This window comes from Centruroides sculpturatus, unplaced genomic scaffold (genome assembly GCF_000671375.1).
Source record: "Centruroides sculpturatus isolate CEXI.00-Female unplaced genomic scaffold, Cexi_2.0 scaffold182, whole genome shotgun sequence".
Classification (NCBI taxonomy): domain Eukaryota; kingdom Metazoa; phylum Arthropoda; class Arachnida; order Scorpiones; family Buthidae; genus Centruroides; species Centruroides sculpturatus.
Genome location: NW_019384651.1, coordinates 101827 through 111015, shown reverse-complemented (window position 1 = coordinate 111015; position 9189 = coordinate 101827). Strand labels below are relative to the sequence as shown.

Below are 9189 nucleotides of genomic sequence, written 5' to 3'. Positions count from 1 at the left end.
GAGATGGAAATTTTTAGGGCATACGACACATCCACTTGTATTAATTCAAGGGACGAAATCGGCCTATCCATGGCGTGGCAAAACCTACTACATACAGAATAACAACGAAATAATATTTACTAAGTGTTAAAATATAATAAAATCTACAGGGGAACGTGTGAGAACAACATTAAATAAATAATTATGTATCGCACAAGCACGTTTTTAAATATCATAATAACATCTTTCTCTTGACTTGGAACATTGATCGTTGGCTCCGAACGCTTTCAAACATAGCGCGTGATGGAACAAGCAAACGAAAAGAACGATTCAAACTCAACAGAGTTTGGATTTATTCAAATTTCCTTTTTATGGTGTTCGATCCAGCTATTTCACCTGAAGAAGAGCCCGGAAGGGGTTATGAGAATGTTCGTCTATGATAGATTAATTGGATACGCATCGGTTATAGGTTCATGTAAGTCGTATTTATTTCATTCAACCCGGTGTGCAGTTGCTATTTTACAAAAAGATAATCTTTAAGCAGACATAAAAAACTGGCCCACAAACTGGAAATATAAACTAAAACAACCACTTCACATCTAAGCGATAATTCCAGCAAATGAACAACAAAAATATTTTAACGTTCAAACGTTTTCGGCCGTCTTTCAGAGGCCCTCGTCAGGAAAAATTGCATAGAATAGAAAAACAGTTCTATCTTTTTAACAGTTTTCGAACATAGCTGTGTTCTAATTTTTAACATTTAAACGATGTTGAAAACAAAAATCGTTACGTATTACAACATATAATTAAAATATTTATAAATAAAGTTATAAATAAATACAATAATAATATATATGGTGTTCATATATAAAATAATATATATGGTGGTAATAATATATTCATTGTTAAAAGTTAGCCCGATGTTTTAATGTATAAACGATGTGCGATAGGGAAAAATTGTTTCCTTTAAAAAATCATAATTATGCTTTGTGGCTTTGTAAATAATACTTCCACGATTGTGGAACAGGAATATAGTCGGAGTTAATGCAACCTTCCTTCATGCACGCTATAAAAATTTCAATAGCCTCCAACGAACGTAAGTCGTGTCGGTCAAACGCCCTGTGTAAAAGCGTAGCTTCATCCCAACAAGGAGAAACCCCGGGTTCAGTAGCATACTGGGCTAGTATGCAGTATTATACTTCCCCTTGAACACATCATACTTGTGGGCTCATATTCTAGCTTCTAGAGACCGATACGTGGACCCGACATATGTTATACGCCTATTGAAACGATTGTCTTGCAATGGAATGCGGTACACTCCTGGCACTTTCTTGTCCTCAGACTTGTCTTTTGCATTAGATAAGATTCTAAAAATGTTCTGTTTTCTCCTATAAGTTAAGTGCAAGTTTAAATCCTTAGCAATTCTATTATAAATTTGTTAGAAGGACGGTTCGTAAGCTATTGATATAACCACCTGCTTGCACTCTGCATCATTAAGCCTCGTGTTGGTGGTAGTTATTGTAGATAGCTGGTTGGCATCGAGCCTGTTTATTAAGGACTGGTGGTACCAGTGTGCAGATGCTATGGACTTGATGCATTTCAGTTCGATATGTGTATCAGAAGTGTCCGAGCAATGGGAGAAAGCCCTAGCAACTAGAGCCCGGAAAGCCGCTACCTTAAAAGGCCAAGGGTCTGCTGATTTAGCAGGTATAAAGAGGGGAATGTATGTGGGTTTGCGTTAAATAGATATGGTTATATTTTTATTCGCCATACTAATCTTGACGTCCAAGTATCTAACCTCTGTGCGACTTTCCTGATCTAATTCTAGTGTTAGGCCGTAGGCTTTGTTGTTAAAAACTTTTAACACCTCTCCTATATCAGGTTTGGTTTTCCATATAATCGAAATATCATCTACATACCACGTATAGCTAAGGATATTGTGTTGTAAGCTCACTAAGACTTTCCTCTAATTTACGTAAGACGAGTTCGCACAGATCCCGAGATAGGGCTACCCATCGGTACTCCTCTTTTTTGGATGTAAGTTTGACCATGAAAATAGAAAAAGGAAGAATAGCATATTATATGCATCAGCTCTAATATTTGGGATTGGAATCTCTGGACGTCAGGTGTGGTGGTGAGAAAGAAATCTCTTAGCGCACAGGAACATGGTTCCAAACAAAAACTGTTAAAGATAGAGCTGTTTTTTCTGTTCTATGCAATTTTTCCTGACAAGGGCCTTTGAAAGACGGCCGAAAACGTTTGAACATTAAACCTTTTTATTGTTTGTTTGCTGGAATTATCGCTTAGGTGTGAAGTGGTTGTTTTACAATAGTCCAATATGATTTTTCATTTCTTTGAAAATGACTGGCTACCTACACTTCTGTGAATCTTTGTTAATGAAATTTTCTTCCAAAACGTTCTACTTTATTAAATATTTATCATGAGATGATGCCTAATGTCTACCTATAGGCCAAATAACTTGACATTTAATTATTAATAATAGCATTATTATAGCCTGACAATATCTGACAATTGTTTGGCTTTAATATATAACTATTGGGTTTTAGATATTTATATTTGATAAAATCATTGAATTAGTCAAACTTCTAGTAGAAGCTTATGTTATAAAATTTGATATGAATAATCAAAGTTTGAGAGAAAATTATTGAATTCTTATATTGCTTCACAACAACAAAAATGTACTGAATGAAAACTTACTTCCTAGCCTGTTTTCATATTGTTTGTTTACATCCAACTTTTCTTATGTGAAATACTATTTCAAATAATTCAAGCTAGCATTATTTCATAATATTCAGCATTAATTAGAAACAATAAGTTCATAAAGCCTAATATCAAAATATAACATATCACAATTTGAATAAAAATTGTTAAATGTTCTCAATATAATTCTTTTCTATTTTTAAAGCAGTCTTACTAATCAACAAATTTGTTTTTGTACCATTCCCACAATTTATATATATTTAACCATGAAAATATATATAAGTACAATTTAAGAAATCAACATTGCTCAAATATTTCTCCAATTGGGTGCTAATTAATTATTTAATAAAATTAAAATACAAATTTATGTAAGTGGCATTATAACTATATTTTTAGCTATGTGTCTGCCTTTCTCACATTTTTTTCTTTTCTAACTAAATAATATATCTAGGTTCATTATACATAAACATATACACACCCCTACACCTACACAACCCTTACACACACACTGAAACTTGAAACAGCAACAAAATGGAAATTTTTGTTCTGCACAATGAGCCACAACCCTCTCCAAAATGTCACTGACCTTCTACAGAAGTCAGCCAATGATGTCATATCCTATCAGTTGGTGGTGTGTTAAAAAGATACAATGTACACAAAGCAAAATTTTAGTTAATATATTAAATAATAAAAATTCTTAAATTATAAAACATTACGTATTATACAAATTTTAATTTCTCTCAAATTTCTATGATATAATACTTTAAAAATTTGAAAAAGATAAAATTACAATATTTCAATCACCTATCTCTATCATAAAAATATTAATTAATACCCTTGTTTTACAGAAAATCACTTATGGCAGCTGCTATTTTCGTTGTGAATGTCTCTCTTTAATCCGATTTTCAGTTTGGTAGACTATCATATACAGCTTTCAGGTTATGAACTTCTTTTATTGGTTTGTCAAATGCATTTCGGACTCATTTGTATTTTAAGTCCCTCTTCAGTACAAACTCAGATTCTGTTTTCTAAAAACCCCCGGTGTATAATTGGTAACGTTGGAAAGAGTTTAAAAATACAGCCATTTACAAACACTTCAAATACATATTCACATTAATACGTTGTACCTGTTAAATACATATACACATTAATACATTGTAACCAATAAAAGAAGTTCATAACCTGAAAGCTGTATATGATAGTCTACCGAACTGAAAATCAAATTAAAGAGACACATTCACAACCCTTGTTTTAGTTAAACAGGAAATGACATCACAATTTTTAATTTCTTGTTTTATAACTTTAAGGAATAATAACAGATATAGCAGCAATAGTAAAATAATAATGTCACACACAAAAAAAAGCTAAACTAAAATTCCAGTGGTTCAAATCTACATCATCTAGCTCCAGTGCCTAGCACTTTTATCTATTTGACTATCGCTGCTCAGAGATGTAAAACTTTCAAAGACTTATAAGCCAAACACTAAATTTTCAAAGGCCCAATTTTGGGAAACACTTGAGAAATGGGTTCTATTATTAGGGGGACCAGAAAGTAATGTCATTTCTGCACATATCAATATTTGTTTATCATTTATCAGCTCATTGTGTACTTCAAAGCCATACCAAAGATATTTTAAGGTTAAAGTGACTTGTTTACTTGTAAATAATTAAATCTTAAATTTTTTTTGCAGTTTTGGGTGAAATGACTAGCCAAATACCAGAAGAGGTACATATCTGGCATTGTATGCTTTTTGAGTTTCACAAGGGTAGTAATGCAACAGTTGCTACCAAAGACATTTGTGATATTTATCCAAGTGCATTAGACATTCGTAAATGCCAAAGGTGGTTTCTAAGTTCAGATCTGGTAATTTTGATCTTTCTGACATGTATCAATCAGAAAGACCAACAACTTTAGACAATAACATCTTAAGGGCAGAAGTGGAAGCAAATCTGTGTCAAAGTCAGACAATTGAGGAACTGTCAAACACTCTTAACCAACCTTGGTTGACCATCCAAGAACATTTGCAACAGATTAGTAAAGTATGCAGAGCAGGTGTTTGGGTCCTGCATAATCTGTCCAAAGAAAACAAAGCTAACCGATCCACTGTAAGCAACTTATTGCTTCAATGACACAATACAGAAGCATTTTTTGATCGCTTGATCTTGAAATGAGTCCTCTATGATAATCCAAAACACAAAAGACAGTGGCTCTGTCCGAATGATTTCCCATGAAGTACTGCTAAGCCAGGTTTACATCCCAAAAAGGCACTTTTGTGTGTTTGGTGGAGTATTCACGAAATTGTTCATTTTGAAGTGCTGAAACCTGGGCAAACTGTGAACAATTGGATCAAGTAAATCAATCTTTAATTGAATAGTGGCCAGCAATTATCAACGGAAAAGGCTGCAACACAATATGCAAGACCGCACTGTGCAAGACAAACCCTGAAAAAATTAATAAATTGGGGTGGGAGGTACTGCCTCACCCAACATTGTACCATCAGATTTCTATTTATTCCAATCACTACAACACTTTCTACAAAACAAAAAATTTGAAAATTTGGATGATATCCAAAATGCCATCTCCAGATATTTTGCTCAAAAAACCAATTGATTTTTATTGATCCAGCATTGAAAATTTGCACACTAGATGGCAAAAGGTTGTTGATAACAAGGGTGATTACATCATTGATTAAAAATAAAAACCAAGTTAAAAATTTATTTGTTTGAATTTAATGTAAAAAAACATTATTACTTTCCGGTCCCCTTAATATTTGGACAAGGAGCTGTTTGTGTTTAATTAAGGCTACATGCTAATCAAAATTTCATTTGAATTAGAGACCCGAATGTCTAATCTTCTTGTGAGTTAAATACTGTATTTGTTTTAATTGAAAGCAGGGGATCACTGGATAACAATATCCTCTACAATAAAAACAAAAATATTAGGGATATTAGAAATATTGTCAACATTAGTAAAAACACTGTGTAGGAGGGTAAAATACAAAAAATGAAAATCTAATTTCTTATCCACAGATAGGATGTCTAATGCGACTAAGTTCTAACAAAACCTTTTATGCTTAACCTCTACCCATTCAATTTACTATTCAGAGAAAGATATCTCAAGAACATAAATAGATCTTAATCTATCAATATTTAGGTATTTATTACATATTATTCAAATTAAAAGATATTTAAAAAATCGTAAAGATTTTCAAATTTATTAATCATAAAACTTAACACTAACCTTTCTACTCAAAATCCTTAGAACATAACCACGTGCTTAATAGCAATAGTTTCTAGATATATCTTGTTCAAATATAGCCCAAAAATAATAAATTTTGTATAAATAAAAACATTTAGAAATTTTACCAATTAATTAATTTATTTTAATATTATTAAATTACATATTATTTTTTATCATTTCTTTCTGGTTCGACCAAGAATCAATTTATCAATGTAAGAACCGACCACAATTCCTCCCGTTAACGAGTTCAATCACCTATATAATGGAGGTGTCGTGTGGCTAAAGTCAGGCCCAACTTATCCGGTCTCGTCATTAATTTAATGCACCCATGAGACGGCCGGATATCCGAGTTGCTAAGGTAGCAGCCTGTTGCTCTGAGAGACATGAGATCGAGTCCGGACGGGTTGAAATTCTCAGGAATTTTTCGGTATATGGTTCGTCCGGATATGTCTGACCCCGTCTTTCACCGTCCGCCCGCCCATTGTGAGCCTGACTGAACCCATAATGAGCTTGCTAAAAAGAAATCTTCTTAAGTGTCTACAGGGCGGAAAGTTTGAAAAAAAAATGCAGTCATAAAGATTTCTGAGTTATCCAAGGTTCTTCTGAGAGGCAATCTGAAGGACCCAGGTCGGAAATTTTCCCGTTGGTCATCCGATCCTTTATCCTGTGACTGTCTGATCTAATTATTCCAATTAAATTAATTTGATGTAAGAAGTTTAATAATTTATGTGAAGGTTATATTACGAAGTACGAAATGAGAGAAATGTATATAGACCTAGAGAAGGCTAGGTCGCCAACTTTCTCAGACTCACCAGAAGACTATAAAAATTTGGCAAAAATTTTAAAATTTTTGCACTTGTTAGTGAAGGCCTATTCTTATCGTATTTACTTGACAAGATGATCAACTTTTGGGTTACATATTAAAACATAGCAAAGAATTAGCGACAGCGTTCTGATATTGTTGAAAATTAGAAAAAAAAAAAACAAATATCTCGAAATGTTTTACTTCTGTAATGGAAATTTTCCGGAATCAGCGATTCGGGAGCAGGGCCGTGCCGTGCTATGACGCAGAGATGCGGCTGCATCAGGCGGCACTGTGAGGGGGCGGCATAAAAAACATTTAAAGGTAGAATTTCAAAGACTTGCATCATACTTATAGAAAATCTACTGCACGGCCCTGGTAAGATACACCAAATAATAAGAATTATAGCCTATATAAGACTAATAATTTATATAAGGGCGGCAAAAAAACATATAAGGGGCGGCATTTCGAAGACTTGCATCATACTTAGAAAATCTACCGCACGGCCCTGTTCGGGAGTTTGCAAATAGAACAGGATTACGTAAATTACATACATTGCTCTATCCATTTTGAATGACTGGTCCACAGTGGATTGGTCCATTGGATAAAGAACGAAGCTGTTATTCAATTGTCAAGAAAATGAGTTCTGAGGCAGAAGGTCTCTCTTAGTATAAAATAGCTAATCTTATTTTTGCATACAGCATTACAAAATTATGTCATCATTTCTTATTTGGCAAATAGTAATTATTTAAAAATTGTTATTATATTTTACAAAATAATTTTAGTCACGTAAATTGATTTTGTTTCATTCTTTTGTGTATAGTATTCTTGATGTTTATTTCAAATATCATTGGATATAATCCAGGAATCAGTATTTAACACTTGTAGATATAACAATGATATAAAAAGTAAACAAATTTTTCTATGTAAACCTTGTTTCTATAAGAAATATCCAAAATTATTCTAGATTAGAATTTTAAAAAATGATATCAGCTCTTTTTTGTGGAAGACAGACAATATTATTGATGTAATTGTCGGTTGAAGTTACTTAACAGACATTAACTCAGAGCGGTAAAAATGACAGCTTACAGCTCTAAAGAACCCAGAATCGAACCCGGACAGGTCAAAAAACCCCAAGAATTTTTCGGGGGTGGTTCATTGGTCACCCTTCTTCACCACCCGATCGCCTCATTGTCAGTCTGGCCGAACCCATAATGGGCTTGCTTGCTAATAAAGATCCTTTAGTGCCCAAGGGTTAGACGGCCGGATGGCCGAGCAGTGAAGGTGGTTGCTTACCGTTTTGAGGATCCCGGAATCGAATCCAGAGGGGTCGAAAAAATCCTCCTAAAAATTTTTCGGGGGTGATCCGACTGGATATATAGGCCCCGTCCCTTATCATTCGGCTGCCCCATTGTGGGCCTGGCCGAATCCATAATGGGCTTGATAAAAGAGGCCCTCTAAATGCCCACAGTAAGAAAAGAGAAAAAAAAAGTGTCCACAAAGCGGAATGAGTTGAAAAAATTAGGCACCTATATGNGCTGGTTAATAATACATGCAATTTCAACCATCTCATTAAATTAATTATTAAACATAATTTAAAATAAAATTATACTAAAAAACTAATTTCATTGTTTTTTAATTACCTTATTAAAATACCTTTTTCAATTGTATCGGGGGTCGCGGGTCACTTGGGTTTTATAAAAAGGGGGTCACCACCCGAAAAAGGTTGGGAACCGTTGCTCTAAACAATTGGCCAAGGATATTGATGACTTATTTGTATAAGACAAGAATGGAGGAGGACAGAAAGAAAAAGAGGATTATCATTTTTTTCATACAAAAAGACAAAGAAACTCTGTAAATAAATAAATCTTTCTTTTCTGGTAAAACAAAGGTAAAAACCATTTTGAAAATACTTCCAGGGCCAAAAGTTACTGCCAAAAACACAAGTTAAGAAATAGATGCATTCTATTTGTTTATCACTGATTGAATGATTGGTGAAAGCGTAAATAATACCAATAGATATATTCAAAAAATAAGAGCTGATATCAAGTACTGAAGAGAGATTGAAAAGATACAACTAAGAGAGAAATAAAAGCCTTTTTTGGAAAAGTGTATTTGATTGGTATAAAAAAGGTAGTCACACTAATTGTTGCGAGATCTGGTCTTCAGATGATACAGAAATGATTATTTTATGGAAACTTTTTATTACAAATGTTTTCAGTTTTTGCTGTGTGTCTTTCAATTTGACAACTTGGATACTAAGGAGGAACAAAATGCAACTGATAAGCTTGTACCAATCAGTGAATTTCATGAGGAATTTGTCAACAATTGTCTAACCAGTTACAGTTACTCCGAAAGGATGAAGTATCTTGTCAATTTGTCACAATTGACAAGATACTTCATCCTTTCGGAGGATGCTGCAGTTTTGTGAAGTACATTCCTAATC

At 33.6% G+C, this 9189-nt stretch overlaps 2 protein-coding genes across 5 annotated transcripts in view; both read right to left on the bottom strand.

Annotated features, from left to right (window-relative positions):
• The window catches only part of LOC111626291, a 10139-nt gene extending 4218 nt beyond the window's left edge, over positions 1-5921 (bottom strand). For 2 of the 3 annotated variants that reach the window (XM_023369612.1, XM_023369614.1), the window contains exon 1: positions 2698-5921. The gene's annotated coding sequence lies outside the window, so the exon portion shown is untranslated. Of the gene's footprint in view, positions 1-2355; positions 2673-2697 lie in introns of those variants that run through there. The other variant, XM_023369613.1, reaches the window with a different exon arrangement.
• The window catches only part of LOC111626290 (tRNA (guanine(37)-N1)-methyltransferase-like), a 26841-nt gene extending 18745 nt beyond the window's left edge, over positions 1-8096 (bottom strand). The window contains exon 1 of one of the 2 annotated variants that reach the window (XM_023369611.1): positions 8040-8096. The gene's annotated coding sequence lies outside the window, so the exon portion shown is untranslated. Of the gene's footprint in view, positions 1-5941; positions 5996-8039 lie in introns of those variants that run through there. The other variant, XM_023369610.1, reaches the window with a different exon arrangement.
• Between the last annotated feature and the right edge of the window lie 1093 nt (positions 8097-9189).